Below are 27,717 nucleotides of genomic sequence, written 5' to 3'. Positions count from 1 at the left end.
ATATGTGGTTTGTTAGCTATCAAGATTATTCTCAGAAAAAAAGGATGCAAGTAACAACCATCATGGTTTTGCCTTACTTTGGCATAAGTTTCCAGTCTGAGTGCAATGATACCTGTATTCAGTTTAGTGCAGCAACCACTCTTACAAGGCAATTGACAAATTTAAGAAATGATGCCAAAATATTTCCAAATACATGAACTAAAATTCTGCTCCACCTTTCTTAGAAGACTCCCCATATGACACAAATCGTTTTGTCAGGTCCTTGAGTGGTTCCTAAAGGCAAGTGACATTGTACTTTTAAATACAAATAGGAATAATGGGCTTTTTCTGTGGAAGCAGTGGATTCTAAGAAAATGGATGTTCACATCCACAAACAAAGGTTGTATTAACCAAATATATATTTGACATTTTAGGACTAGAGCAGGTGTCCTTTTTAATGTTGCTTGAGTTATATTGTGCCAATTTAATCCCTGCTATAATTTATACCCAAGATGAATTCAGCCGTTACATGTGTCTGAAATGCTGACAGGATAAGATGGTGTTTCACAAACAAACTAGAATGTTGTCTGTATCTTGGGGAGGAGGCTATGATCTGTTTAATACAGCACTGTTATAGATCCAACGTGTGTTTTATTTTTTTAAACTCTTGTTCTAATACATCAAAAATGACCATTTGAAGTTACAGTTCTAAAAAGTACTGACTTCCATTTGCATTCTCCCCTGCAATATCCTATTCCTGATTGACATTTCAAGGCATAATTTAACACATTATAGCGAGTTAAACATTTATAGATTGAAATGGCTGAGTAACTTTTTTCAGCAGTGTAGTATCTTTCAGCATGGTATCTTTGCCCAGGCTCTATCCTGTATTCACTGTCACTACTCCCAGTGCTCAGAGCCTAGAGGAAAAGCCTCATTCTAAATCAGCAATTGGCACAGGTTGGCCACAGACAAAACTGTACCTATTTCTCCAGATCTATTAATAAAGAGGGCTTGGTTTTTTGGATTCAATGATTTTTAGTTGGGATGAAAATAGACTGGAGTATTGTCTAATGCCTGTCACCTATCTGTATGCCAGAATCAGCATTTGTGTGTGCGGAACAGATAGTCCTGCAACTATAATGAATGTTATAAACTGGTGCAGGAAAACCAGGTAAACTAATCTTTTTGTTTGGACTAGGCCCTGTTAATATTATTTTAAGGAAATTATATAATTAATAATGTTGAAATCATGCTTGGAGAAAAGAGACGCTGTGGAACTGGAAATTAACCAACAAAAATTGATATCTGATTGTGCCAAGCTTGGGGGGGGGGGGGGGGGATGAGGGATGGGCTATTGCACCCATCACTTCCTTTTTAGTCCGTAGGGAGACTTTGGGTGGTAGAGAGACAAAAGAGAGAGGGAGGAAAGAAAGAACAGATGGAGGCTACTAGAGTGAGCTTCACCATGATGGCTCCCAACCCACCATCTTCTGGAACCATGGCCTTTGTCATACTGAGGTGTCCTGACCTGGCCAGGCCAGATAGAAAGATCCAGGTGATGACATCACCCTTACCAGCTCCGGCTGAATCCCAAACACCGCCTGGGATGAAATGGGATTGGTCTCAAACAGCTGAAGTTCATCTTTGCTAACTTCTCCTTTCCCCAAAAGGACAGTTATTACCATCTTTGATAGTATCTAAGACTGTCAAACAAGAGGGTTCCCCCATGCCATTCTAAAACTCTTCAGTGACAGGGAGCCAGGGATGTTAAAATAAAATCTTTATTTAATATTCTACATTTCAAATGCTTTAACTCTCTCTTCTCCCCCCCCCTTTTTAATCTTTAATGAAAGGATTAAAGGATTTTGAATGCTTGTTTTTTAATGATATTAAGCAGGCTGAGGTCTCTGTATCTCAAAACCTGAACCTAGTTTAACATGGTTTAATATTGGACAATGAGTTATGCTAACACCTTGGCCCATTTATTCCATCTAAATTAAGAAACCCTACACCCAGCTCTCTGTCAAAACTGTTGCCAACAGTGCATGGGCAAGAAACAAAGGCTATTTATTTATTTAATTTATTTATTTGTTTACTTCTTAAAGAAAAAGTAGAAGACTTAAGTGTAAGTAAGGACAGTATTAGGCAAAAATTCACAGAATGCCTGAAGCAAGTAAAAATATACCCAAGTGCTTATATGTTGCAGACCGAAACAAATATTAGTAAAGCAAAGCACATTCAGTGCATTTGAAACTGAGAAGGAATGTACTTAAACCAATATCTGAGCATTCAAATTAAATATTTTGAAAATGCAAAAGAATGGTGTCAAGCCTGATTCCCCACTCTGGCACTTTGAGTGCAGATGGTGGGGGCCCGCAAGGACTCTGCAAATTAATTCTTGCTACTGCAGGTTTGTATTTAACCTTGGGAGTTTCAGATATTCTCTGACCTTGGATTTGTAGATGCTGCCACCACGCAAGTGCAGAAGCCCTTTGAGAGATCAGGAAGGATCACTTGGGAATTCTTTCCTGTGGGGTACCCTCAAGCCCTTTCACACCCCTCCGGGGAAGCGCTGAGAAGGGAAAACAAACAAACACAGAAATCAGCTGTTGCCACCAGCTCATTTAAAAAAAAATGCACAAACCTCTTAAAACACCGAACTCCAATCCTATTCTTAAAGAAGGTACATTTTATCAAAGAAAGAAAATGCATCTGAAAACTCAAGCTATTTTTAGATTTAAAAACAAATACAAGAATTAAGCATCAAGAATAGCTTTCTTGAACTCCAGTTCAAAGGTTACAAGCAAAACAAAAGCACGTGGGGTTAGCACAGAGGAATCCACAAGTGATAAAGGAATGAGATAAACCTAATTACATTTTCCTAGACACTTCTTGATCTGCTTACATATCTGGGGTTTCAAATGAATTGTTAGTTTCTAAGTATGATACAGATTTTTCATATCTGGCCCAAAGCTTCTTACAGCATCGTTGCTCTGTCCCTGGGAGAACAACCACAAACAGACAAAGGGGAAGTTTTTTCTCAATTTTTAAAAGTTCTAGCCTTCCCATTGGCTTTTTGGTCAGATGTCCATTCACTTCCTTTTACCTGTGCATAGCAGTGAGACTTCTTAACCCTTTACAGGTGAACTTAGTGGATGCATGTTTTCCAGTCTGAAAGTCCATGGACAATACAATTTATTTGCAGGCTGGTCTTATTAGATTAGATTCAGGAAAGAGGTAGAAAGGGTATGTTGCTGGGGTCTAGGGGCTTGGCTTTGAATTGGCTCACAACAATAGCTGATGACCACGGTTCTTCTCAGCTTGTGGAGCTTCAGGTTTATCTTGGCCAAGACATCTTTTTCTTGTGTTTATAGCATGCATTCGCTAAAACGTTTTAAGCAAAGTACTGTTTTGGTCTCTGTCTGCAGCTTTCTAGGAAGAACAGCCATGTTTCTCCCACCACTCTGTACCACTCTGCAAAGAGTTCCAGGAATTCCACCAGTGTGAACAGGCTGTCTTGAGCATAAGTTGCCTTTGTGCCTCTGGTGCCTGCCCTTGTGAATGATGTGTAACTAATATCACAACTGCCTTCAATTTTTAGCAGTGTTTACTCTACTTTCCTACACTTGCCTAGGGTCCCTCCTCCCTGGTAGAAGGACAGAAGATTTGAAAAGTACTCCCACATGCTATTACATGGCTCTGAAGCAAATATTAGTGGATGTGACCTTGTTCATATTCTTAAGCAGGTCTATATGGGACACTTACTCCTGATGTCTGCTAACCCTTTACATCCAACAAGGTCTGTCCGGTTGTTTCAGAGTACTTTGAGGTATTCTTGAGGGGCATTCTTTCAACACCTGTTGAAAGACATCCCTGGATAAGGAGGGAAAAAAGACAGACACAAAGGAATACCTTGTTTTAGAACTACTCAGTTGTTGAGGCCAGGCTGCAAGATCATGGAATGGAGGAAAGGCATGCTCGAGGAAAGGCAGAAGGACTGAGAAACGGAAGTGAATCAAGACATAGTGTAGCTTCTCAGAGGACAAATTCAGATACTCCAAAGTATTATGGAGCAAAACATCCCAAGGTCCACACCCCAGCAGCCATTACACTGCTTGGACAATTTCTTCTGCATACATCCTGCAGGCATCAGCATGCCCGGTGACAGTATCCATCCTGTTCAACCCCAGTGGAAAATAAAATCTACTATGAGTTCATCTGCACTGACCTGGGATTCATCCCAGAGTGGCCACCACCTTTATTTTTTTTAATCTTTTAACACTTTTTTTTTTTAGTACTACAACTGTACAATATAGTTCTATTATGTGAAAAACATATCTGTTTGGGGGGGGGGGGGGAAATAATGTAAACACTCCAAATTACTAGCCTCGCACCACACCACAAGATTATATCAAATCACCACTTGGCTATGCCCTGTTTATTTGCAAAGCAGCACACTGGCTGACTATGACACACTCTCAAAACATGATCTGGAGATGATCTCCACTACACAGTGCCTCTAAGTGCTCTGGTAACAGGCTGTCTGTGTCAGGCTGGTCAAAATCAACAATCTTTCCAATCTCACTCCACCCTCTCCATGCTGCCTCCAATACTTTCCCCTTGACTTTGCAAATATTATTTAAAGCACAACATGGTGTAATAACCATAGGTATACTTAGTGACATCCTGTCACATTCTGAGACCTCTCCACCAGCCCTTTAATCTGCCAAAGGCATACTCTACAGTCATCCTGCACCCACATCAGTGGTGATCTTTCTTGTGCATGTCTAGCTGCCCAGTGTATGGCTTCATGAGTCAGGGAAACATGAGAATCTCAACTGGCATTGGAAAGAAGTAAGGATGCATATATTGTGCACCTTTTTCTGAGCATCCAATGTTAATGTCAGTGAAATGTCCCCTGGGATCCACCCACATTTGCATAACCATGGAAAGTTTCCTTGTTTTTGTACTCTGAAGCAAGAGGGGAGGCAGGGAGGCATCTATTGCCCCACTGTAGTTAGGGAAGCCCATTAGATCCACTTTGTTTTCTGCACATTTGCAATCCTGTGGAATAGGACTTGTTTAATGGCTTTGCACACTTAGATGACAACTGCCCACCAACAGAGAGCAATCTGGAGTTGCAAGCTTCCCCAGTGTTTACCACCGCCCACTTTTCCACTGTCAAAGCAGCTCTCATTTTGGTGTCTTTACTATCTTCTCCCTACCCCTCTGCTTCCTTTGGAAAGCTTAAAGTCTCCAGGTGAATAGGGAAGGAACAGTCACCAGGCATAGCATTGAGAATTCTTATGTAGGCTGTACAAGGGGTGGGGAAATTCTAAGCCCCATCCCCTGATAAACTATATGCTTTGCTGGAATTTGGCCCCTGTACTGGCAAACGAGGCACTTAAATAAGACCACAAACTGAAAATGACAGGAAAAAAATAGCACAATGTCTTGGAGGCAACCAGTGAATTGGGAGGGTGGGGGGGTGGGGAAGAGGCTACTAACCTGTAACACAAAATATAACTCCTTCAAGGTTAGCATGAGTAGATGATGCTAGCAGAATTTTTTTGAAACCCTGCTTTGTAACAACTAAAAATATTTCACTGCCACTATCTCTCTACTTGCATTTCCATTATTTTCTTAAAATGTTTCATTGATAAAACATAAAATGTTAATCTATGTACTCTTGCAAGTCACTTATCTACCAATACACTGAGCTGGTCATATATCATAACGTGGTATTCTCTCACAAAGATTAAAATTAAATCAAGTCAGATTGTTACTTCTAACCATCAAAGGGAAAAGAAAATGGAAGTGTGCTGCAAGGAAGGTTAGGTCATGTCATCACCAGAACTTGCTGCATGCTTAGTGTAAGTGGTAGAAGCAGATGTTGGCAGAAACATTTCAGTTTATATTTTTAAAGTGTAATAACATTTAAATCTTGCAGACAATGTTGATAGACTAAATATTTGAAAGCTGTATTTACCCAGATTTTGTATGTCTTATTGTATATGTTCCTTATTTGTTCATGGTAGGTAGCTAATGAACAGATTTTTTTTTTTTCTTTCTTGTCTCATCACTTTTTACTTGACAGTTTAAAAAAAAAAAATCTTGGTGCACAGGCTTTCTAATTCGATGGCTCAGTAACATTTATGGTATGTGTTTTTTCTTCTACCTGCTGAGCATTATACATCAAGACTTGTGGAGTAGGACATAAAACATTCAAGCCCTGCATATAAAAGCAGAAAAGAGTACATAATTTTACTTTGTAATGTGAATATTAACATACTGTAAATAGCCTGGCACTTATTGTAAGGCCATGTCCGTCCTCAGTTAAGATGTAGCTGGTTGTGAATATTGTAACTGATTGTGGGAACAGTGCCTGCTTTTCTAGTATGATATGCAGATGATTGGCTGGTCCCTCTAATCTTGCTCAATACTTAATATATATTGAGTTGCTATGGGAGTCTTTTTGCTTAAAGTGAACATGCATCAGACAACTAGTTCACAAACTCATGGCTGGAAGCATCTAGGTGTGGATTCAAGCCAGACATGATGGATCTGAATCTAGATTTTGAACACTCTAAAGAACATGTATGTTTGGAGCTGAGGTTTTGGCTCTGGCCTAACTCCAATAATGCTATTAATGTTCCATCAAGTTGGTAGGCTATATGGGCAACTATAAATACAGACCATTTTACATGTAGTAAAATCAGTGGCCTTTAAAACTACAGTGCTCTGAACTATTTCTTCATCATAGAATGTCAGGGACCTCAGGAGGTCATCTAGTCCAACTCCCTGCAGGACCAATCCCCAGACAGATTTTTGCCCCAATCCCTAAATGGCCCCCTCATGGATTGAACTCACAACCCTGTTTAGCAAACCAATGCTCAAACCACTGAGCTATCCCTCCCCTTGGTAAAGGACCAAATTATGCTGCTGCTGTGTGCCTGGATTCTGTCTACAAGATGGTTGACAGCATCATCCCCAATCCTACAAACAGGCAATTCCCATAGCATTAGGATAACTTGTGTGTATGAAGTTTCTCACATGCATAGGTGAATGCGATATTGGGATCATGGAGCAGGAATGAGTAGAAATTTATGGTGATCCTTTCATACTCAAGTCATGTTTCAAAAGGTTCATCTAATTTTATGGGTGTTTACATCCAGCTACAATACTGCACTTTCTATAGCGTTTTAGAACATTTTCACAAAATATTCCTGTGATTTCTTTTTTTAACAACATTTGATGATTTCTTTCAAAGTGTTGAGATGATACAATACCCTGGAGTTTATTTCTGTTACCAGAAACTACAGTGTAAATTGCATGCTTTCACCTAATGCAGGCTAATGGCTGGCAACTTATATGCACAGCTTCTTTTGCAAATTACCAAAGTCAGCTCAGCGCTTAATTTTGTTCAAGCTTTTGTTCTCTTCTCCCCCCCCCACGCCCCTTCAAATAACCCCCAGCTCTCACTGCTTGAGAAAACCACTCTTATCACATTGGCACATGCTGAAGTCAACAGCCTGTTGCTTGCTTCTTTGTGCTCAAGGCAACATATAACATGCTGGTGCTTCATTTCTGTAGCAGTCAAATCCTGCATTTGGATGCCACTGTCCAGTATTTTCAGCTCCAATAAACTATATACAATTGCTTTGTGATTTTGATTCTTCTCTGCTGTCTGTTTACTTGCATTTCCAGCTGAGCTTGACATTTGTACTATGAGAACCAAGGCTGCTATTTAATTTTTTATATAGTCTGAGGAAAGGTGGTGAAGCTTAGTAAACGTTTAGTGTTTGTGTTCGTGAGTAATGGAAGTAGCTGGAGTCAGGTACAGTGAAGACTAACACTGTGAAAACTTGCATGTTATATTAGTCTTCATCTTCCACTTGACCACATTTCTTCCCCCAGGTCATATTGGATGTAACCTTGGGGCTTTTTTACCTTGCTCTGCAGCTTGTGGGTGCAAGTCAGTTTCCAGGATTATCTGTGTATATCTGAATTGATCATTTACCTGCCATTGCAGGGGCCTCAGACACTGGTACACCTCTATCTGTCTGTGGCACATAATAGTCTAGTCTCCTCTGGGCTGTAATACTTTGGTCTACTTTAGGTACTGGGCTAATGTGCAGGTGCTGGGTGTTGGTGTTAGCTTGTAATATGCATGAGGTCAGACATGATGAACTGGTGGTACCTTCTGGCCTTAAACTCTGACAAACTGAAGCAGAGCAGTGTATCTCAATGCTGATCAAAACCTCCCAAAACTAGAGCAGAGGGGGTGTTTCATAAGCAGAGACTGCCAACTGAGCCTTTTGGTGTTTGGGGCTGGGAGGACAAGTTATTTGAGTATTTTTTATCTTCTTTGTGTTGAATGTGCTCAGTGCTGTGCATGGGGGTTGCAATTCCCATGAAAAACTTTGATAAAACTTTTTTTTTCTTTTTTAAATCACTTGTTAGAAATTTTTGTAGGTAAGGGGGTGTGCGTGTGTGTGTATGAGAGAGAGAGATTCCAACTGGAAACTCTCTCTCTCTCTCTCTCTCTCTCTCTCTGTAAGAAAACTTCGTTAGATTCCCAAAAAGCCACAATCCCACAAGTGTGAAAGAATGTTGGTTTTAAAAAAAATGGAAGAGGGTAAGTTTGGTAGTAATATAAATCAAGCTTGAAATTGTAGAAAATTTCATAGGGAATGCAAAAGGATACAAGGAAAATAAGGAGCTAGAGTTGACACAGATGTTACAGAGGAGACATGCATTGTGCTCTTTTACAGAGACTTTACTTTTGTGTTTTTCGTGTGTTCTTATCTCCCTACCTCTGAAAATATTTTTTTATGGATATACATAACAAACAAGTTATGAAAGGTCTGTGAAAGCTTGTTTTTTTTTTTTCCTTTTCTTTTAGTTCATGCATTTCAGGTTCTACATGGAACTGGGAGAGGAAATGTGGAAAAACCACAAGAGAAGTTGTTAACATACTATTGTAGTCAACATTTAACAGTTACCACACAATGGTATGTCTGTTATCTTTTTTTTTTAAGGCAATAGATCTATTTGGACATCTGAAGTACTAAAACTATTGTGGGAGAACCTGTTTTCATGAGATGTCTAGATGTTTATAGATTCCAGCTGTTTGGATAATAATCCAGGCTATTGTGTACTTTATCTGAACAAAACCTGAGGTCCAGATCTTTTCAGTTCATCCACTTCCATCTTTGACTCAAGATTATTCTTTCTATCCTTAGTGTTGTACTTTCTTAGGAAAAGCCAGATTTTAGGTTGTGAAAAGCTTTCTATTCATAGAAATGTAATTGCACTAGTAACAGAGTTTCTTGTCTTTAGTATTTAGAAAAAAAAAAAGACAAGTGAACTTTTTGACACTTTTACTTTAGGTATCAAACTTTCTCCATGCTAGTGCCAGTTACATTTTTCTGGACTCTCATATTTAATGAGTAGAGTATAATTCATCAAAACGTTAGTCATTCAGTGTTTCACCACAAACTATGAAAAATGTTTATTATGTAATGCTAATTATTTCATTATCAGAACCTTGCAGAGGAAATATTCGTTTCTGGACAGGCAGTGAACTATTGATCTGTTTCTTTTCACATACAAATCAAAATGAATACAGCTTGGGGAAGTTGTCAAAACTCCATGTATTTCACTTAGTAAAATGTACGGCTGAACTGGCAGTTTGTGGCAACCATAGTTGAGCATAGAATACATCAGTTACTGTTTCTTCCACAAACCTTGAGAATTAGGTTAATTTACAAGGAAGGGTGAAACTCCTCCTTTGTGGCAAAACCTTTTTTAATTAGCTCCCGAAAGCAGGGCTACCAGTGCTCTTTTCCATGCACATGGAACAAGTGCAGAATATTTAGGAAGTGCTTTGAAATTTCTTCCCCACCCCTATCTTCTTTTGTCTCATTTGCCTCTTTCTCTGTCCATCCTTTCTTCTGCTCTGTTTTTCTATTTTCCTGCTCTTCTTTCTTTCTCTTTATTCTTTTTCTCTGCTCTTACTGTTTCTTTTCGTGCTTGATCACCTTTCTAATCTGTCATCAGCAACTCATTACACAGAGGCCAGTCTGCTAAGGCCTGGTCCCCACTAAGCCCCCACTTCGGACTAAGGTACGCAAATTCAGCTACGTTAATAACGTAGCTGAATTCGAAGTACCTTAGTCCGAACTTACCGCGGGTCCAGACGCGGCAGGAAGGCTCCCCCGTCGATGCTGCGTACTCCTCTCGGCGACCTGGAGTACCGGCGTCGATGGCGAGCACTTCCGGGATCGATTTATCGCGTTTTAATGAGACGCGATAAATCGATCCCAGAACATCGATTGCCTGCCGCCGGACCCTCCGGTAAGTGAAGACATACCCTAGGATTCTTTTCTTCTGTAGACATATCAGAATAGCTTTCTCCTTCCTGTATGAAAATGAGAATAAGCTATGCTGATATAAGATATACTTTGTGCACAGTTATTTGTATAATCTAGGGGTTGTGCAGATGGAACTTTTAAAAATATATATCCTTTACTTCCTTTAATATAATTAAAGTGGTTCGAAAACCTGTGTATGGACATAGTGTGATATACTACATTAGGCATACAAAACAAAATCTAAGATGTGGCTTTTTAATGTAATTTTCATGTGGGGAGGGAAATGTCTTGGGTTCCTAGGCACAGATCTAATCCCATAATATACGGGCATTATCCCTATTGTCTGCCAGTAGGAAAATAATTGAAGATGAGTGTGGCTTACTTTTGATTAGTGCAGATACATAATTGGTGAGATCTTTGGCTCATGACATAGTTCAAGCAATTTCACAATAGTTGAAGGTTCCACCTAATATTTCTTAATTCTTTGCCCAATACACATTTTATGTATCTACTCAAGGTGTAATGAAGAGGATCTGTTTGGGATATATTAAAACTGATTTTTTTTTTAATTCTCTGTTAATTGAAATATGATCATTCCAGGTTACAGCTGGCCAAAACTTAAAAAAACAACCTCCCCCCCTCCACCATTGTGTCCTTTTTTAAAAGATCATATTATAGGCTCATGAGAAATGAATTTCCATTTGATATATTTTTCAAAACCAAAGGAAATTTTTGCTTGCAGCTGCATAATTTTGTATGCCAATATTCAAAGTGAAAATCCCAATTTTCCCCATAATTCTGCTGAGAGGCTTGATCCAAAGCTGATTAAATGAGTCTTCCCAATGACTTCAAGGGGCTTTAGATCAATCAGATCTTAGTTTCACAGCCTGGAAAAATACAGTGAGGGAGCACCAATGTACTCATTACCCATTTTTTTTTTTATTAAGAACCCTTCTCTCTCTCCCCTCCCCCACCGAAGTATTTATAATGATACTCCTAGCCTTGGACATGAGTCAATAAATTGTTCCTATGTTCTATGCAAACTTTCACAGGAACCATGAACAAACTTGTAAACTTCAAGAACAGCCATATGATTGCTATATTTTACTGCAAGCCAATTTCCTTGCCCAGTCGCTATATTTAGGTTTATGGTCCCATAAACTTGCCCTCTATTGTAAACTGCTCATTACTCATTGTAAAATGCCTTTGCCAGTCAGTATTCAAAGGCATTCTATAAACTGGCCATTGTGATTGTCTCATAAAAGGTGCACTCATCAGTGATCCTACCTTGGAGAATTAGAAGAAACGGAGACATCTGAAAATTAATTTAAACTGCTCTAAAATTCTTTTGGCCGACATGATTTCTTCTAATTTTTTTTCTTTGATCACAATGGCAGTCCCAGAACTTTGTCTGCACCTTTTCCCTGCTGTGGATGATTGTTGTTGAGTGTTTTTTTGTTTGTTTGTTTGTTTGTTTTTAAACTGTGTATATTTTTTCAGGTAAAGCTTCCAACATAATTCCTTTGGCCTAAATACTATTTGTTAGGGCTTTCTATTTAAGAAAGATTCATTGGACTTCATTATTTTACCTCCAGTTCTTAGCTTCTTCCTAAATTATTCCTTATAGCGGCTGTACCTAGTGCAATTCTCAGCTTGAATGAATAGAGCTTATCTAAGTTTTAACACAAAATGCTCTTTACCTGTAAAGGCTGAGATAATTAGCAACTACTGTGTTGTCTCATATTTCTATATTAAGACCTAAGAGGCTGAATTGCATTGCTTGGTGCCAACACAGTGCACAGTGTAAAATATGGTAATATATAGAAATGAAGCTGAGCAACAATAGACCTTAGGTTTCCAAGAATAAGAGTTTAGATAAGATTTAAAAACCCTCCCATTATAGTCTGTGATTGACACTGATCTTGATCTGCTCGTTGCATTGTACATGGTCAAGGCATCTCTACAACATAACTCATGTGGCTGACTTTTCTTCTTCTTCTTCTTCTTCCAAACAATGCTATGATCCATGTTCCTCATTTATGGGGGAACCTTGTCTTACTTTTATGTAGTTTTCCATTTCAAAATGCATAGAAAATGTAATTTAAACATTTTTTTTTTAATTTTATCTTCACACAACAGGAATCCCTTCTTATTGCTCCTTAAAATACAATGTACACAGTCTCTTTTGCTTCCCAACTTGTGTTATGATTTGTTCTTTGCATTACATGTCTCAAGGGAATGTTCACTTTCGTAAGCATGTGTGTTTTTTGGAGGGTGTGTGTGCAGGGGAGGGGGTTGTTTTTTTTTCCCTCCCTCAGAAGTGATAAAACTACAAATAAATATACTAGCTTTAGGGTGTAGACCACTAGGGGCTTGTCCTTCTTTGGTGGGACCTGCTGTACAAATGTGGGGCCCTGTCATTTCTCCCAGATCCACAGATAGAAGTGTCATCTAATTCATCCAGGGCCAGTCAACCCCCTCCCCAAACCTCATACCCCGACTGAAGAATTTGGAAGTGAACATCTAGGACTCTTCCTTTTCATGACTACCGCTGTCCCATAAGAAGGGATTAATGTGGGGCCAAAACGACTAGCTCATTTAAACAAGGTAGTCTGCTTTTTGGGACTAGAAGGTCTATGTTGTGAGTTACAGCTAAGCAAAACTAAGAATCTCAAACTAAGTCTTTATCTTCAAAGTTGATGAAATCAAATGTCACTGTTAACCTTTCAACTTCCTTCCCCCTCCCACCCAAACAACAACCCTTAAAATTGCACTAGCACGTTGAAATGTCAAGATGTAATTACTCTGAAATGTCCCTTTTAATATACCCAGAGTTGCTTATGTATTTAGTGAATTACTTCTCATTGGTGGATGGAAAAGACAGAAAAGCTTCATAGTGGTGAAGATAATTCCTATTTGTCTGGCTTCTAGTGTGACAGTCTTTTACATGCTCAGTCCTGCTGGTACGTAGTCACTTCCCCCTGGGAAACAATGCACTCCTGTGACAGATTCTCAAGTGCTTTTCTTCTCACCTTTCTATAAGAGTTTCTCATTGACCAACCCCTCCTCCCCCCCCCGATTCACCTTCACCGAGGCTACCCCTTCTGCTCCTCACAACTGCACAGCACTCCTATTGCAACTACAGCATTTGCTTACACATGGGGGAAAAATATTTGAGGGAAAATACATTTTTGTACCTGCCTTTTATTCAGATGTTTTGTCCATTTTTGAGACAACTTAATCAAAGTGCCTTTTGCTGTCTCTCCTTCCCTGCCCCATTTCTAGTGGGGGGGTGAGCCAACACTATGTGACCATCCAGATCTCTGTGGTACCTGTGAGAATGAAGCTGAGTTATTTACTTATTATTATGGGAAGGTTAAGATGCATCACCACTCTAATCTGTGGTCTGTTTTGTGTTTTTAGACCCAGTTACAAGATACACTGCTCTGCTTCAGTTTGTCAGAGTTTAAGGCCAGAAGGTACCACCAGGTCAATTACAAGCCAGTGCGTGTAAGTGGACAGTATTAAAATCCCATTGAAGTTAGTGGAGTTTGTCTGAGTAGAAAGTGAGGGAGGAAAAAATTTTGGGTTTCTGCCTGTAATTTATTTCTAGTCCTAAATTCAAGGTGAAAGGAAAGTTTTCAGAACTACTCTTCTTCTACTTGTGGACTAATATCTTTATTAGAAGCAGGATTAGCAGAGGAATATTTCTCTTTGCTACTACAAGACTTCTCATCTCACTTGTAAACCTCATTTATATTGAAACTCTATCCAACCTCATAAATCCTCAAATCATATGTACCTCATTACAAATAAACTATTCCCTACACAGAATTCTAATTCACTTTTTGTCAGGTTGGTCATGCAGATCCATCATTAATACGGAGACAAGAACATAAACAAATTTCTGTTCCCCATTACTTACAGAAGTGCAGAGGCTCAAATTCAGAACCACATAGCATATTTATTTCTACTCAGGAATAAGTCAGAATTTTTTCAATGAATCACTTTTCACTGAAAAATGCCAGTTTGTCAAAATTGAAACTGTTCATAATTCAAAAAAGTTCAGAATTTTCAAAATTGTCAAACAAAATGACCTGGTTTTCCAGTTCAAATCAATGCTGGGAGGGAGAAGGAGGAAGGATGAAATGAAAACTAGCTGATCCAAATTGACTTTGTGTGTTTAATTTTTGTTGTTTGAAATCCCCAAAATGTTTTACATTTTTCATCCCAAATTGGAACAGTCAAGTTGTTGAAACTCAAATATTTGTGGGACAGGAAAAGTTTCCTATGAAGGGAAGCTCTACTTATGAAGAGATTAGGCAACATAATGTTCTTTATGAGAACAGTTGTTTTGAGCTAAAACTTTTAGAATGCCAACACGCGGTCTGCACCATGTAATTGCCATATGCTTATTTACATATTTTTTTTAAATGATGGTCAATGTAAAGTTGTTGTTTGTTTTTTTAAAATTGATTTAATCTTTATTTGCCACCCACAAGATGGCAAATCTCAGCATTCTGTAAACACCATCAGATATTAGATGGTCTTGTATTAGATTCCAAAGTGTAAATGCTCTTGCCATTGTAATTATGATAGAGTAGCTCTAAAACTATTATTTGTGTACCTGACAGTGAGCTCAGTGATGAACAGAAAAAGGCACAATACCCTTAAGACCAAATGGCCAAAAAAACAGATGGAGGCTCAATATCAAAGATGTTTAATTACTTAATATATACATTAGGAACTACTTTCTTTAGTGGATTCTCTATCCCATTGTGGGATCAAATGACTGATTACTCCTTTGTGTTTAACTGTGTGGGAATTTCTTTAATATTCATAGAAAGTAGGTTATAACTGAAATTTCTCATTAACTTTGTTCAGAGCTCTTCTATAAAAAGCAGTAAGTCAAAACAGAGGCCTTCAGTACATGGGTCAGAACCTCCCTCACTAAGTAACTTGAGGGCAGGCATTTGTGTGCCAGCACTGCTCTTCAAGGGACAGATTTGTTCCATGAACATGAAGGGGGGAGAGAGAAGGCTTTTTCCAAGCACCCTTCAAATGAGGGCAAGAGAAAACTGAAGTTAGTACACTTGAGGGAATATAGGAATTACTTCATGTGCATCCTCAGGTCAAGCACAGGAAAGAGGCAGGGGGCAAAAAGATGAATTGTATAGAAATTTTACAAAACAAGGAGTAAATTAAGAGAACATTTAGGGTGATTGAGGCGAATCTTCATGATGCTGAAATCTGAGGCTCTGAATTACTCTCCCAAGGGAAGTCGTGGTAGTCCCACCACTTGAGTCATTTATAACTAGGTTGGATAATACACTAGTAAGTATACAAAAGAGAATAATCCTGATCTTGTAGGAGGATAGACCTAATGGGTCTTTTGAAACTTTGATGTCTCTGATTTTATGAAACAGAAAATTATCAGAATAAATAGATTCTGAATCTAATTTACATGTGAGTTGACTTTTTTTCATTCTTGACTATTCCAGTGTGAACAGCTAATTGGCAGCCAACAATTAATTGGTTAGTCAAAACCAAAAGGCCAGCTGGCACTATCTTACATTTCTCTCTCCCAGGGTTTATAGATGGATTCTGGGTAAGGTGGGAATAGTTTTTACAGCAGCAATTAGTTCATTCCTCGGGCAAACTACAAACCGAAATGGGTATGTACATACAGCAAGAAATGTGTTTTCCATTCCACTGTGGCTGAGGAAATGACAGCCAACTGGCTGTCGGCCATATCAATCCAAAATGCCAACTGGCCACTGTCTGCTTATCTTTTTTCCCATAAGCTTGAAGTTTTCATGTTGGATGGTAAAGGGATATTTTGTTAACTGAATACTAAACAATGTTGACTGTTTGAGTAGCCAGTGACAAGCTAGTCAGTAGCTGCAAATTCAACAACCAAGTCGTATTTATTTTTATTACTGATGTCTGTATGTACTGAAATCTTCCAGGAATAGAGCAGGCTGAGCATGTTATTCTGTAAAACCTCACCAAAAACTAAGTGAATCTCAGCTGATTCAATTCTTTGATTTGAAAGAGTAGCTGAAAGTTCAGGTTTGTTTGAACTATCCTCCTCACACCTGCAATGTTGGGCTGGAAATCTTGAGACAAGGTTTTCTCATGAGACTTCCAGCATCTCTTGTTTCTAGATGAGCTGGAGATGCCATGAGAGCATCCCTTGTTTTATGGATGTCTGACACACAAACATGAACAATAGTGAGAGAAGTAAACACTTTTCATCTCTCCTAAAGGTTCATTTGGGTGCTCTCCCTAGGCTAGTGGTATTCCATGCCAGAGCCATGTACACCTCACTCCTTACCCTATCCAAAAGAGGAAAAAGTTCAGTTCACTCAAAAAAACTGAAGTCTGTGTCTTCTAAGCCATCTTATCTTAGCCAGATCACTTCTTCCACCTCTGTTTTACCTGCACTCCTCATTAGGTTTTCACCCTGTATTGCATCAACAGCAACTTTAAGGACAGGGTCTTTTGCCTCATGCCTTTGAATAAGAACTGTAAAGGGTTTAAGTCTAGATTTCATAACCTCTCCTCAAAGGTCCAAGGTTCATTTTCTCTCCCTTTAGGTTGGCTGTGCATGAATTACCCCCAAAGGGTCTAAGACTCAAGTGTCATAGAAGAAACTAAATTAAAAACCGAGTGAAAAGGGAAGAAATAATTAAAAATTAAAAATAAATGACAAATTCATATCTAGCCTAAACTGGCAATAGCTAATCTAGGTACAGCTCAGGCTTGTAACTGCCTAACAGAAAAGACTGAAAATGAAATTACTCATATCTTTTTAGACTCTATTTTCCAGTAACTGACTGTCAGGCCTTTCTCAACTTCAGTCAGTCTGAGTGACTCTCTTTACTGCTATACACGCCTGCCAGTTAGTCTCTGAACCTTCTAAAGGGAGTCTGAGGTGTGATCTTGCAGTAACATATGGGTCTACAGAGGCCCTCTTTGTTTCATGTTAGGGAAAGTTAATATTTGCAGGACTGTGCAAATATTGGAAACACTTTTTTCTCATAACATTAGCAACATTTCCAATTTTATTCACTACTATAATCAATTGTCTATGAGAATATCCTAGGAATCTGTACAAAGCAGTACTTACCACACACCAGGGTTTCTCTCCTGTTGGACTTGTATACGAACATGTTTATGGCTCTTGATATCCCAGGGCAAATTACCATCATCCTTCACCCCCCATCCCATAGGACTTGATCCTCCCTTATACTCAGTGACTCAAAAGAATCAGAAAGATGGCTTAATTAGCAACTTCTGCATTTTTCTTGTGTAGTGAGAATCCCTGAGTGGTGTGCTTCCCTGCTTACATCAGACATTAGGGCCTACTTTTATTTTGTCTTGCTTATGCCTGTATGACTCCAGGGACTTGAGTGACATTACCAAGACCCAGTGTGAAATTAGAATAGCAATCTAGGCCACTTAGCAGTGTCCTGTGATGGTGGTGTGTGTGTGTATTTTTTTTTTTTTTTTTTTTTTTTGTAATCAACATAGGAGTTATTTTCTCTTAGACATTGATGAAGGAACTTGATTAGAACAAGCAAAACAGTATTATCCCTAAAACTAATTTATCTACTTGACTGAAAAGTTTCTGCCTAAAAACTTCCCTACTCTGGCATTCCAGTACGCATCTATACACACCATCCCTTTGGTCAGAATTGGGAAGACTTAATACTTCAGTTCCAATTTTAGAGAGGATCAATTCAGTGACCTATTTCAAATAAGGAATGCCTCCAGAACTGGTACCTCTAGAAACAAAACTTTTCAAGTGTGTTCACTGTATTTACTATAATTCTATATTGCTCCCACTTCCTTGTCCATCACGTATACATCCTCAAAAGACTGGCAAAAATTTTTCAAAGTCACCTAGATGTCTTATAAGTGTCTCACTGAAAGTCAGCAGGATTAAGGCTCAAATGCCTAAATCACTTTTGCAAACTTTACGTGGTATTTGATGTCTCGCCCTATAAAAACACAGCTGTGTTCACATGACCATCTCTGTTTAGCATATTGACTTAGGCTAGGTCTACACTACCGGCCTGAATCGGCGGGTAGAAATCGACCTCTCAGGGATCGATTTATCGAGTCCCGTCAGGACGCGACAATTGATCCCCGAATCAACGCTCTTACTCCACCAGCAGAGATGGGAGTAAGCGCCGTCAACGGGAAGCCGCAGAGGTCGATTTTGCCGCCATCCCTATAGCGGGGTAAGTCGGCTGCGATACGTCTAATTCAGCTACGCTATTCGCGTAGCTGAATTTGTGTATCTTAAATCGACCCCCCCCCCGTAGTGAAGACCTGCCATCAGTCATGTAGATGGATCTCTATTCCTGATTCCTAACTAGAGCTAACAAATTTTCCATTTCTAGGGTAATTTTGTGATTGCAAAAATATTTTCATTCGATTTCAGAACAAAACCAAAAGTGTCAATTTCTTGCAAAACAAAATTGTGTTTCAGGTCAATCAAAATGCTTTATTCCTTTTTTAAAAAGGAGGGAGGGATAGCTCAGTGGTTTGAGCATTGGCCTGCTAAACCCAGGGTTGTGAGTTCAATCCTTGAGGGGGCCACTTGGGGATCTGGGGCAAAATCAGTACTTGGTCCTGCTAGTGAAGGCAGGGGGCTGGACTCGATGACCTTTCAAGGTCCCTTCCAGTTCTAGGAGATAGGATATCTCCATTTAATTTAAAAAAATTTAATTTAATTTAATTTAAAAAAATATAAATGTATTAAAGTCATTTTAAAATGGAAAAATCAAAATGTTCCAATCTGTAAAAAGTCAAAATGGAATGTTTCATCCTTATCAATGATCCATTCATATTTTTTTCTAGACACAATTTCATTGAAATAGACAAGTGTCTGTGAAACCTTTTGATTTTTGATGAATTGGTATTTTCTGACACAGTTTTCCCCCCGCCCCCATGTATAGAAGTTGCCAATCTGCAATATCAGATCACCTTTCAGAAATATGCTTGCCTATGCAAGAAAGCTTGAGAGAGGAGTTCTAACTGAAGAGTAGAGTATCTGTCATGGTTATCTTTTCCTACCCTTTCTAAAATGGTGAAATGGTTACTGAATTTGGCCCTTAAGTAACTTTAGCTGTGAATGGGAAGTCAGTTATGAAATTAAAATCAGTTACAGGCTTGGACCAACACTCCTTAGGATTTAATGTCCACCTGCACAATGGCTTACTCCACATGGCATAAAAAGCATGACGACCTCCTCCTATGCTGCAAAGGATTAAAATGCTGCCTCATGCCAATTTATGTAACCGCTTGGGGGGGAGAGGTAGGTGTGTGTGTGTGTGTGTGTGTGAGAGTGACACAGGTATAAATTGCCCGTGAAACTTCTAGTATTACACATTGCTTTTGCAATAGAGGACAATGCAAAATGTTACAAACTAATACAGTAAATTAGATGAGAACATGTTGTAGGAAGAATATTGGAAGCTTAAATGACCATCAATTTGGAGAAAATTAATCCTGGTTCGTAATATTAAAGATGGCATACTAATGAAGGTTATAAGAGAGAATAAAGGGGCAACTCTGTGTGGATGAAAAGTAGCAATAATCTATCAGTGAAGCAGAAAGCAACCACAATATGTACTGTTCTAGTTCATTATAGTAAGTATCATTAAATAAACTTGTCATGATAGAGCATGTGGATTGAGTCATTAGGAGTAATTTATGAGCTCTAAAATGACCATCCCAATTAACTTATAACAGTGAATAGTCTGCAATTTACATTTTATATTTTCCTGTAAAACATGATACTCAAATGTTAGAAGTTACACCCCATGCTTTGATTCTGTAATTCCTGCTGGGCCAGAGCCATAGTTGGATGTCAAATGCCAATTTATGCCAGCTGATGATCTGACCCTCTCTGTCTGTTTTACTCGGTACTTCAGGTAGATCGGGAAGACTTAAAGCATATTTATGTTGGGAAGCTAATGTTATTACTTTAGTGTTGTGTACGCAAAACCAATTTATTTTTGTTAACTTACAATTCATTAAGATCAGTAGTCTTCCGTTTTACACATCGGCTGTATTTCAACCACTGGTGACCACTTAAGTATATTTGAAATGCTGATATTAAATACAAAAAGTACATGTGTATAACACTAAGGGTTCTGATCCTAGACGTTACAAAACACAAGTAGACCCCTGCACTACTGTGGAGACCCCCACAGATACAGAGGATAACTCTAGAGACTATCTTGGTTGATATGGGTCCTGATTGTGACACTGAAGTGGGATGGATGAGAAGCCAGTCAGGCAACTGGAGTTCAAACTGCATTTTAAGGACACATTTTGATTTTTATCCTACTCTCCATTACAAATTAGATCACTAGAAATCAACTTAGCTTGATTTGCATAAGAGATGCTCAAAGGGCCGGGGGAGGGGGGGGGAAGAGTACATTGAATCGGTATTAAAGTAGCATGGAGATGGTTGCATAGCACTTTCCCACAGGGTGGCCCAGATCTCAACTCATTAATACTGGAATAAGTGAAACACAATTCCACTGTAGTGGTTAATTTTTGGCATAAAACCAGTGTAAAGGAGGACAGAATCAGGCCTTCTTTCTCAAGGCCCTCACTTGTTGTGAGCACTAATATTGTTTGCATACATAACATGAAAGAAACTAAATCTAAACGTCAATAGAGCAACTGATGCTATGCTTTCAAAGAATGAAAGGATCCAACACTGTGAATGAGTCTTGTTTTTGTTGTTGTTTCCCCATGATACAGTTTACCATAATTTTAAGACGATCCGAACAGAGTTTTATTTGCAAAATTTCTTTTTAAAGAATTTATACTATACGGTGTATAGTTCAAAGTGAAGGTTGGTTTTAACTAAGGGCTTGTCTATACTTACCGCGCTGGTTCGGCGGCAGGCAATCGAACTTCTGGGTTCGATTTATCGCGTCTTGTCTGGACGCGATAAATCGAACTCAGAAGTGCTCCCCGTCGACTCCGGTAATCCTGCTCACCGCGAGGAGTACGCGGAGTCGACGGGGGAGCCTGCCTGCCGGGTGTGGACCGCGGTAAGTTCGAAGTAAGGTACGTCGACTTCAGCTACGTTATTCACGTAGCTGAAGTTGCGTACCTTACTTCGATTTGGGGGTTTAGTGTAGACCAAGCCTTATTCTTGTTTGTCCTTTATGTAACTAAAGTGTTTTGAGGCTGTTATAATTCTAAGATGTTCAGCCACTGCAATACCATTGTGTAAATGCTTAATAAAACTAGGAAAAATTTCAACCATCCAATTTTGTGTGCATGCGCACAGGTTCTGGTTTCACAGCTGAAGTATGTGTGTATTAGTTAATGCAACTCTTAGAAGTGAGCTTTATCATGTCCCAGATCAAGAAGCATAAGAGCCCACTGAAAAGAAATAATTGTGTTGCTTACATGATATTCCACAAACCATGGTTCCTACTTAATTAACTCTTGCTTCAGCATTGTGGGCCTCCTGTCTGTCCAGCTGCAGCTGCTGTCCCCATAGCATATTATGTCTCATAAAGCTCTCCTAGAAGAGAGACAACCTTGAGGTTTGAAGTTGTATGTCCACAAGTTACATATTCCAAAATCTTTTGGTCTCCCCTGTCATTAGCTGGATGCACGAAGTGATGCACTAGATTACCAATGATAGCATCTTCTTCTTTTTTTTAAATTCCAGTTATCTACTACGGGCTTAGTGATCTATGATCATAGGATTCCATTTGAGATTATATGGTTCTGTGGAGAAGAATCATACAATAAGGGGAAAATAGGGCTTTGAATCTTTGTATTTTACCATTTAAAATTACCAGCTGGTATGGCCCAGTAGTTCTTTTCTGTTCTAGTTAAAGCACATAAAAAGGAGTAGTCATTCATATTTATTTCAATCAGGTACAGATCCAATTCCTGTTGTGAAGATGAAGCCAATGGTTATAAAGCAAGAATGATCAGCCAGCTTAATATTCTAAGTCTGGTATGCCTTTTCCAAAAAAGAATGATGACTTATACAATAGGCCATCTAATCAAGCATTTCAGTTCTACTGTTTTGTTTAATAATTCTAACTTTCCACCTCTCTGCTTGAATTTATTTTGCACTATAAATTTATTTTTTCAAATTTTGAAAAGAGAAATGAGTAATTAAGGCATTATGCCTTAGAGTATTCTTTGCCATATGATTTTCCATAGGACCTCCAAAAAATTGACATTGAAGACAAACAGAAGGGACTAAGCTGGACCATACAGTACAGAGTCTGCAGAGGAATATTACTTGTCTAGATCTTAGCCTGCCTGGTTTCCCATACAATGCTATCCATCTGAGATGGTGGCATAATATAATGGAACTCAAAATAACACAACTTTAAATACTTAATGCAAGTATGTAAGAATGGCCCTACTGGGTCAGACCAAAGGTCCATCTAGCCCAGTATCCTGTCTTATGACAGTGGCCAGTGCCAGGTTCCCCAGAGGGAATGAACAGAACAGGTAATCATCAAGTGATCCATTTCCTGTCACTCATTCCCAGCTTCTGGTAAATAGAGGCTAGGGACACCATTTCTGCCAATCATTTAGGAGGACAGACTAAATGATTACACTGGTTACTTCTAGCCTTAGAATATATATGCAAATGAAATCTGGTAGCACATAGGAATCTCTTCAATTTTTCCTGTTTATTTATAGAGGGAGCCAGAGAGCGTCTATTTCCAGCAAGCCTCCTACCTCTGCAGCCTATGAGTGTCACTTGTTGTGAGCACTAATATTACTAGATCCTCCGCTTCTATCAGTTTCAGTTCAGCCCCAAATAGGCTAATCAACAAAGTGAATGAATTCTCAGATAGGATACAAGTAAACAATATCTGGCATCCGCCCAGAAGGACTGGACTGGAAAGTTATGTATTGGCTGTGGAATTTCCCTGGGAAAGGGAAGCTGGAAGGGAAGTATCAAATCCCTACAGACAGACACATACACAGAATATACTGAAAACGGGAGGACTGATCACTACCTTGTGGCGGGGGAGGGATCACTACCTGTGGAAGGGGAGTCTGGGAGGAGGAAATTTCATGAGGTTCCCTGTGAGGCTGTTTTCAGGCATCATCCCGTCTGGTGGGGGAAGAAGTGGGCGTTGTCTTTTCCCACAAACTGTGTATGGCATCTTAGAGTAGAATGTATTCAGAGCTGGTGTTGGCTTGATGATTACATTAAGTTACAAGTTTCAAGGGTGAGATGACATAATTAGAGCTACACAAATTTCAAATGCTTTATTTAGAAAAAATAAATAAAGTAAATAACAAAAGACAAACATTTCATTTTGAATGTGTCAAAATAAAATGTTTAGATGTTTTTTGAATTTCCTCCTCTTCAAACCTCTCCTCCCCCAGCTGAAAAAAATTTGTCAAATTCATCACAAATTTGACATGTTTTGGCCAACCCAAATCTGTGCATATATATATGTGGAGAATTTTTTTTTTGTCAAAATTTTACTAGTCGTCATGCACATATCATCTCATTGCAATACTGAGACTATCAAACAAGAACCCACAATATTCAGACTTAATTTTAGTTGATCTCAGCCAGTTTGGGAATGTTTTTCTATTCCCTACATGTACTAGCTGCACCCTTGTTTGAATATGAAGTTTTTAATGTTTCCTTACTGTAATGGCTCTGGAAAGTAGCAGGTCAGTTTGCAGAACTGACAAAACAAAAACATTCCATCTGCAGTTCTAATTAACTATCAAACCTATTCCCTCATACACTATTCTATTTAACATATGTGATATGTTCACCAAGGGGAAATTCACCACTGTGCAGAGGACCAGTACAAGGTCTTGGTAGCGTTTCTCACCTGCTTAATTGGTACAGAAGACTTGCTGGGTGGCTTTGCAGCAGTGAATTTGATGATGACTTCAGATGTGAGTATGTATGTATTTTTTTTTTTTTAAGGTACCCGCTAATTACTCCTACCCAATGTTGTTCAAAAGTATTTGCTAATTAATTACTCAAAATGACATGAGACATTAATTTCCTGAATTATCAAAAACTTATACAAAGTTGGATTGGGGGGGGGGGGAACAAAGCTTACAACTGCTGTTTCCAGCATGCAAAACCATTTTAAAAAGAAAACTCTTCTATTGGGTGTTTGACCTACTTCTCTCTTCTTGTTACTCTAATTCTACCTAATCTTCTCATCACAAGTACTGTATATAACAAAACATTTCAGGTGATTAGAGAGTATAAAGGGAGCTGAACTATGACTTACTGGCTTATGTAGTTGAATAGCTCTAATTTCAGAAATTAAAAAGATCTAGCAATTTGGTAAATCCAAAGTAAAATTATAACAAAGGCCAATATCCAGGACACCAAAAACAAACAATGAAGGCATCCATGTTACATCTCAAATTATTTCAACACTCCAATGTGGAAACTACAGAACCTGACCCACCAAAAAAGAAAATCAACCTTCTGCTGTTGGTATCTGACTCAGATGATGAAAGTGAACATGCGTCAGTCTGCACTGTTATGGATTGTTATCAAGCAGAATCCCTCATTAGCATGGATGCATGTCCTCTAGAATGGAGGTTGGAGCATAAAGGGACAGATGCTTTAATGCATCTGGCACGTAAATATCTTGCAGCGCTGGCTATACCTGTTCTCACTTCCAGGTGACACTGTACACAAGAAGTGGGCAGCATTATTTCCTGAAAATGTAAACAAACTTGTTTGCCTGAGTGACTGACTGAACAAGAAGTAGGACTGAGTGGACTTGTAGGATCTGAAGATCCTACATGTTTTATTTTTGAATGCAGATTTTTTTTGTACATTCTACATTTGTAAGATCAACATTCATGATAAAGAGATTGCACCACAGTACTTGTATTAGGTGAACTGAAAAATACTATTTCTTTTTTTTATAGCACACACATTTGTAATAAAAAATAAATATAAAGTGAGCACTATACACTTTGTGTTCTGTTGTAATTGAAATCAATATATTTGAAAATGTAGAAAACATAATAGAATACCATTTAAATTTTTGAACAGTACAATTAATAACTTTTTTAATTGCACAATTAATCATGATTAATTTTTTTTAATTGCTTGATAGCCCTACTATTACATATGCAAACACTGGTACGCACAGTTATAGTCAATGTGAGATTCAAAATAGGCACAAGAATACATGTGAACCTAGAATCTCAGTATAACTACATAGCCCCATGGACAGAATTCTTCTCAGTAGAGACTGATTAAAAATGAATTTTCTCTGTACTAAAATAATGCACACAACATGTGTCCATGTGGTCTGGTTTTGGGGGGAGTTTTGCTATGTATTTTGGGTAGTCCAAGATCTAAATTGTATTCCCATTGCCACTAATAGCATTTTGACTTTTAGTTTTAAAGCAGCCTAACTACACAACTACTAGTTTTTTCTCTTTTATAAGCTTCAAATCAAAAAGCCATTTTTATACTTTCTAGGAGTCCCATACCTAAAGGCTAAAAGGGTATCACTTAAAAGAATCCAGATAGCACTGGAAAGGAAGTTGGCACATTATGATTGCCTAGCTGACTCATATACAACAGGAATGAGTCAAAAGTCCAAAATAAAAACATTCATTATCAGGTCAAAGCGATTACATAACATACAATTATGACTATATTATAGAAATTGATGGCTGGTCAGCTGCAAAAGAGGCTGTATTTGCATACGTGATAAATAGCTGAATAAAGCAAGTAGTTGGGATCATCATATCAGGCAATCAGCAAAAAATAATTATGGTAATTATGTTTGTATTTAGTTAGCGTAAAATGAAGGTGGTACGTTCTTTCTGCTATACCGTATCAGAAAAGATGGCAAATCATTGATCTCTTTCCCCGTCTCCCCAGCCATGTGTTGGGTCCAGATGTGGTTGTTCTCACTTCATTAGCTGTTTTTTCTCCCAATGCATGAGAAAAGAGGTTCTTGCCTGCTCCCTACCTGAGACAACAGTTCTGGGTTTCTGGCCAATCTCGATAGTGGTTTTACACTTCTTGTTCACTGTGCCACTTCTATCACACCCATCTTAGGCCTTGTCTACACTACGAGAGTAGTTCGATTTTACTTGCATCGAATTTTTGTAATCGATATTGCAAAGTCGAACGTGTGTGTCCACACTAAGGACAGTAATTCGACTTTGTGCGTCCACACTAACGGTGATAGCGTCGACATTCGAAGCGGTGCACTGTGGTCAGCTATCCCACAGTTCCCGCAGTCCCCTCTGCCCATTGGAATTCTGGGTGTAGCCGGCAATGCCTTCTGGGTAACAAAATGAGTCGAGGGTGCTTTTGGGAAACTGTCGTCATCCGTCCATCACTCCCGCCCTCCCTCCCTGAAAGCGCCGGCGGGAAAACAGTTCGCGCGCTTTTCCAGTCATTGACAGCGCGGACGCCACTGTACTCCGAGCATGGAGCCCGCTGCGACCATCGCTGCAGTTGTGGCCGCTCTCAACGTCTCGCAGCTTATCATAAAGGTTTCCCTGAGGCAGATGCAGAAAAGTCAGGCAAGGAGGCTACGGCACCGCGGTGATGTCCTGAAGTCTGAGAGTAGCACAGACCTGTCAGAAAGCAGGCGACCCAGCGCCGAGGACATCACAGTGGCAATGGGTCATGTTGATGCCGTGGAACGGCGATTCTGGGCACGGGAGACAAGCACTGAGTGGTGGGACCGCATAGTGCTGCAGGTCTGGGATGAATCCCAGTGGCTGCGAAACTTTCGCATGCGGAAGGGAACTTTCCTGGAACTTTGTGAGTTGCTGTCCCCTGCCCTGAAGCGCAGTGACACCCGGTTGCGAGCTGCACTGAGTGTACAGAAGCGAGTGGCCATAGCCCTGTGGAAGCTTGCAACGCCAGACAGCTACCGGTCAGTCGCGAACCAGTTTGGGGTGGGCAAATCTACCGTGGGGGTTGTTGTGATGCAAGTAGCGAAGGCAATCGTTGATGTACTGCTGCCAAAGGTAGTGACCCTGGGAAACGTGGAGGCGATCATAGATGGCTTCGCAGCGATGGGATTCCCAAACTGCGGTGGGGCCATAGATGGAACTCACATCCCTATCCTGGCACCGGACCACCAGGCCACCCAGTACATTAACCGAAAGGGATACTTTTCCATGGTGCTGCAAGCACTGGTGGACCACAGGGGACGTTTTACCAACATCTACGTGGGATGGCCGGGCAAGGTTCATGACGCTCGTGTTTTCAGGAACTCTGGTCTGTTTAGACGGCTGCAACAAGGTATTTACTTCCCGGACCACAAAATAACTGTTGGGGATGTGGAGATGCCTATAGTCATCC

The 27,717-nt window shown here is 39.4% G+C and overlaps 1 long non-coding RNA gene across 2 annotated transcripts in view; it reads left to right on the top strand.

Moving 5' to 3' along the window:
- Positions 1-27,717, top strand: part of LOC122174104 (uncharacterized) — a 115,058-nt gene that overhangs the window by 12,708 nt on the left and 74,633 nt on the right. The window contains exon 2 of one of the 2 annotated variants that reach the window (XR_006175470.2): positions 24,181-24,302. The exons of the other annotated variant lie outside the window; for it this stretch is intronic. This is a non-coding gene — a long non-coding RNA (uncharacterized LOC122174104). The remainder of the gene's footprint in view (positions 1-24,180; positions 24,303-27,717) is intronic. 2 annotated transcript variants of the gene reach the window in all.

Source organism: Chrysemys picta, chromosome 6, assembly GCF_011386835.1.
Source record: "Chrysemys picta bellii isolate R12L10 chromosome 6, ASM1138683v2, whole genome shotgun sequence".
NCBI lineage: Eukaryota > Metazoa > Chordata > Testudines > Emydidae > Chrysemys > Chrysemys picta.
The sequence above is the reverse complement of the archived record's forward strand: the minus strand, read 5'-3'. Positions and strand labels throughout refer to the sequence as shown.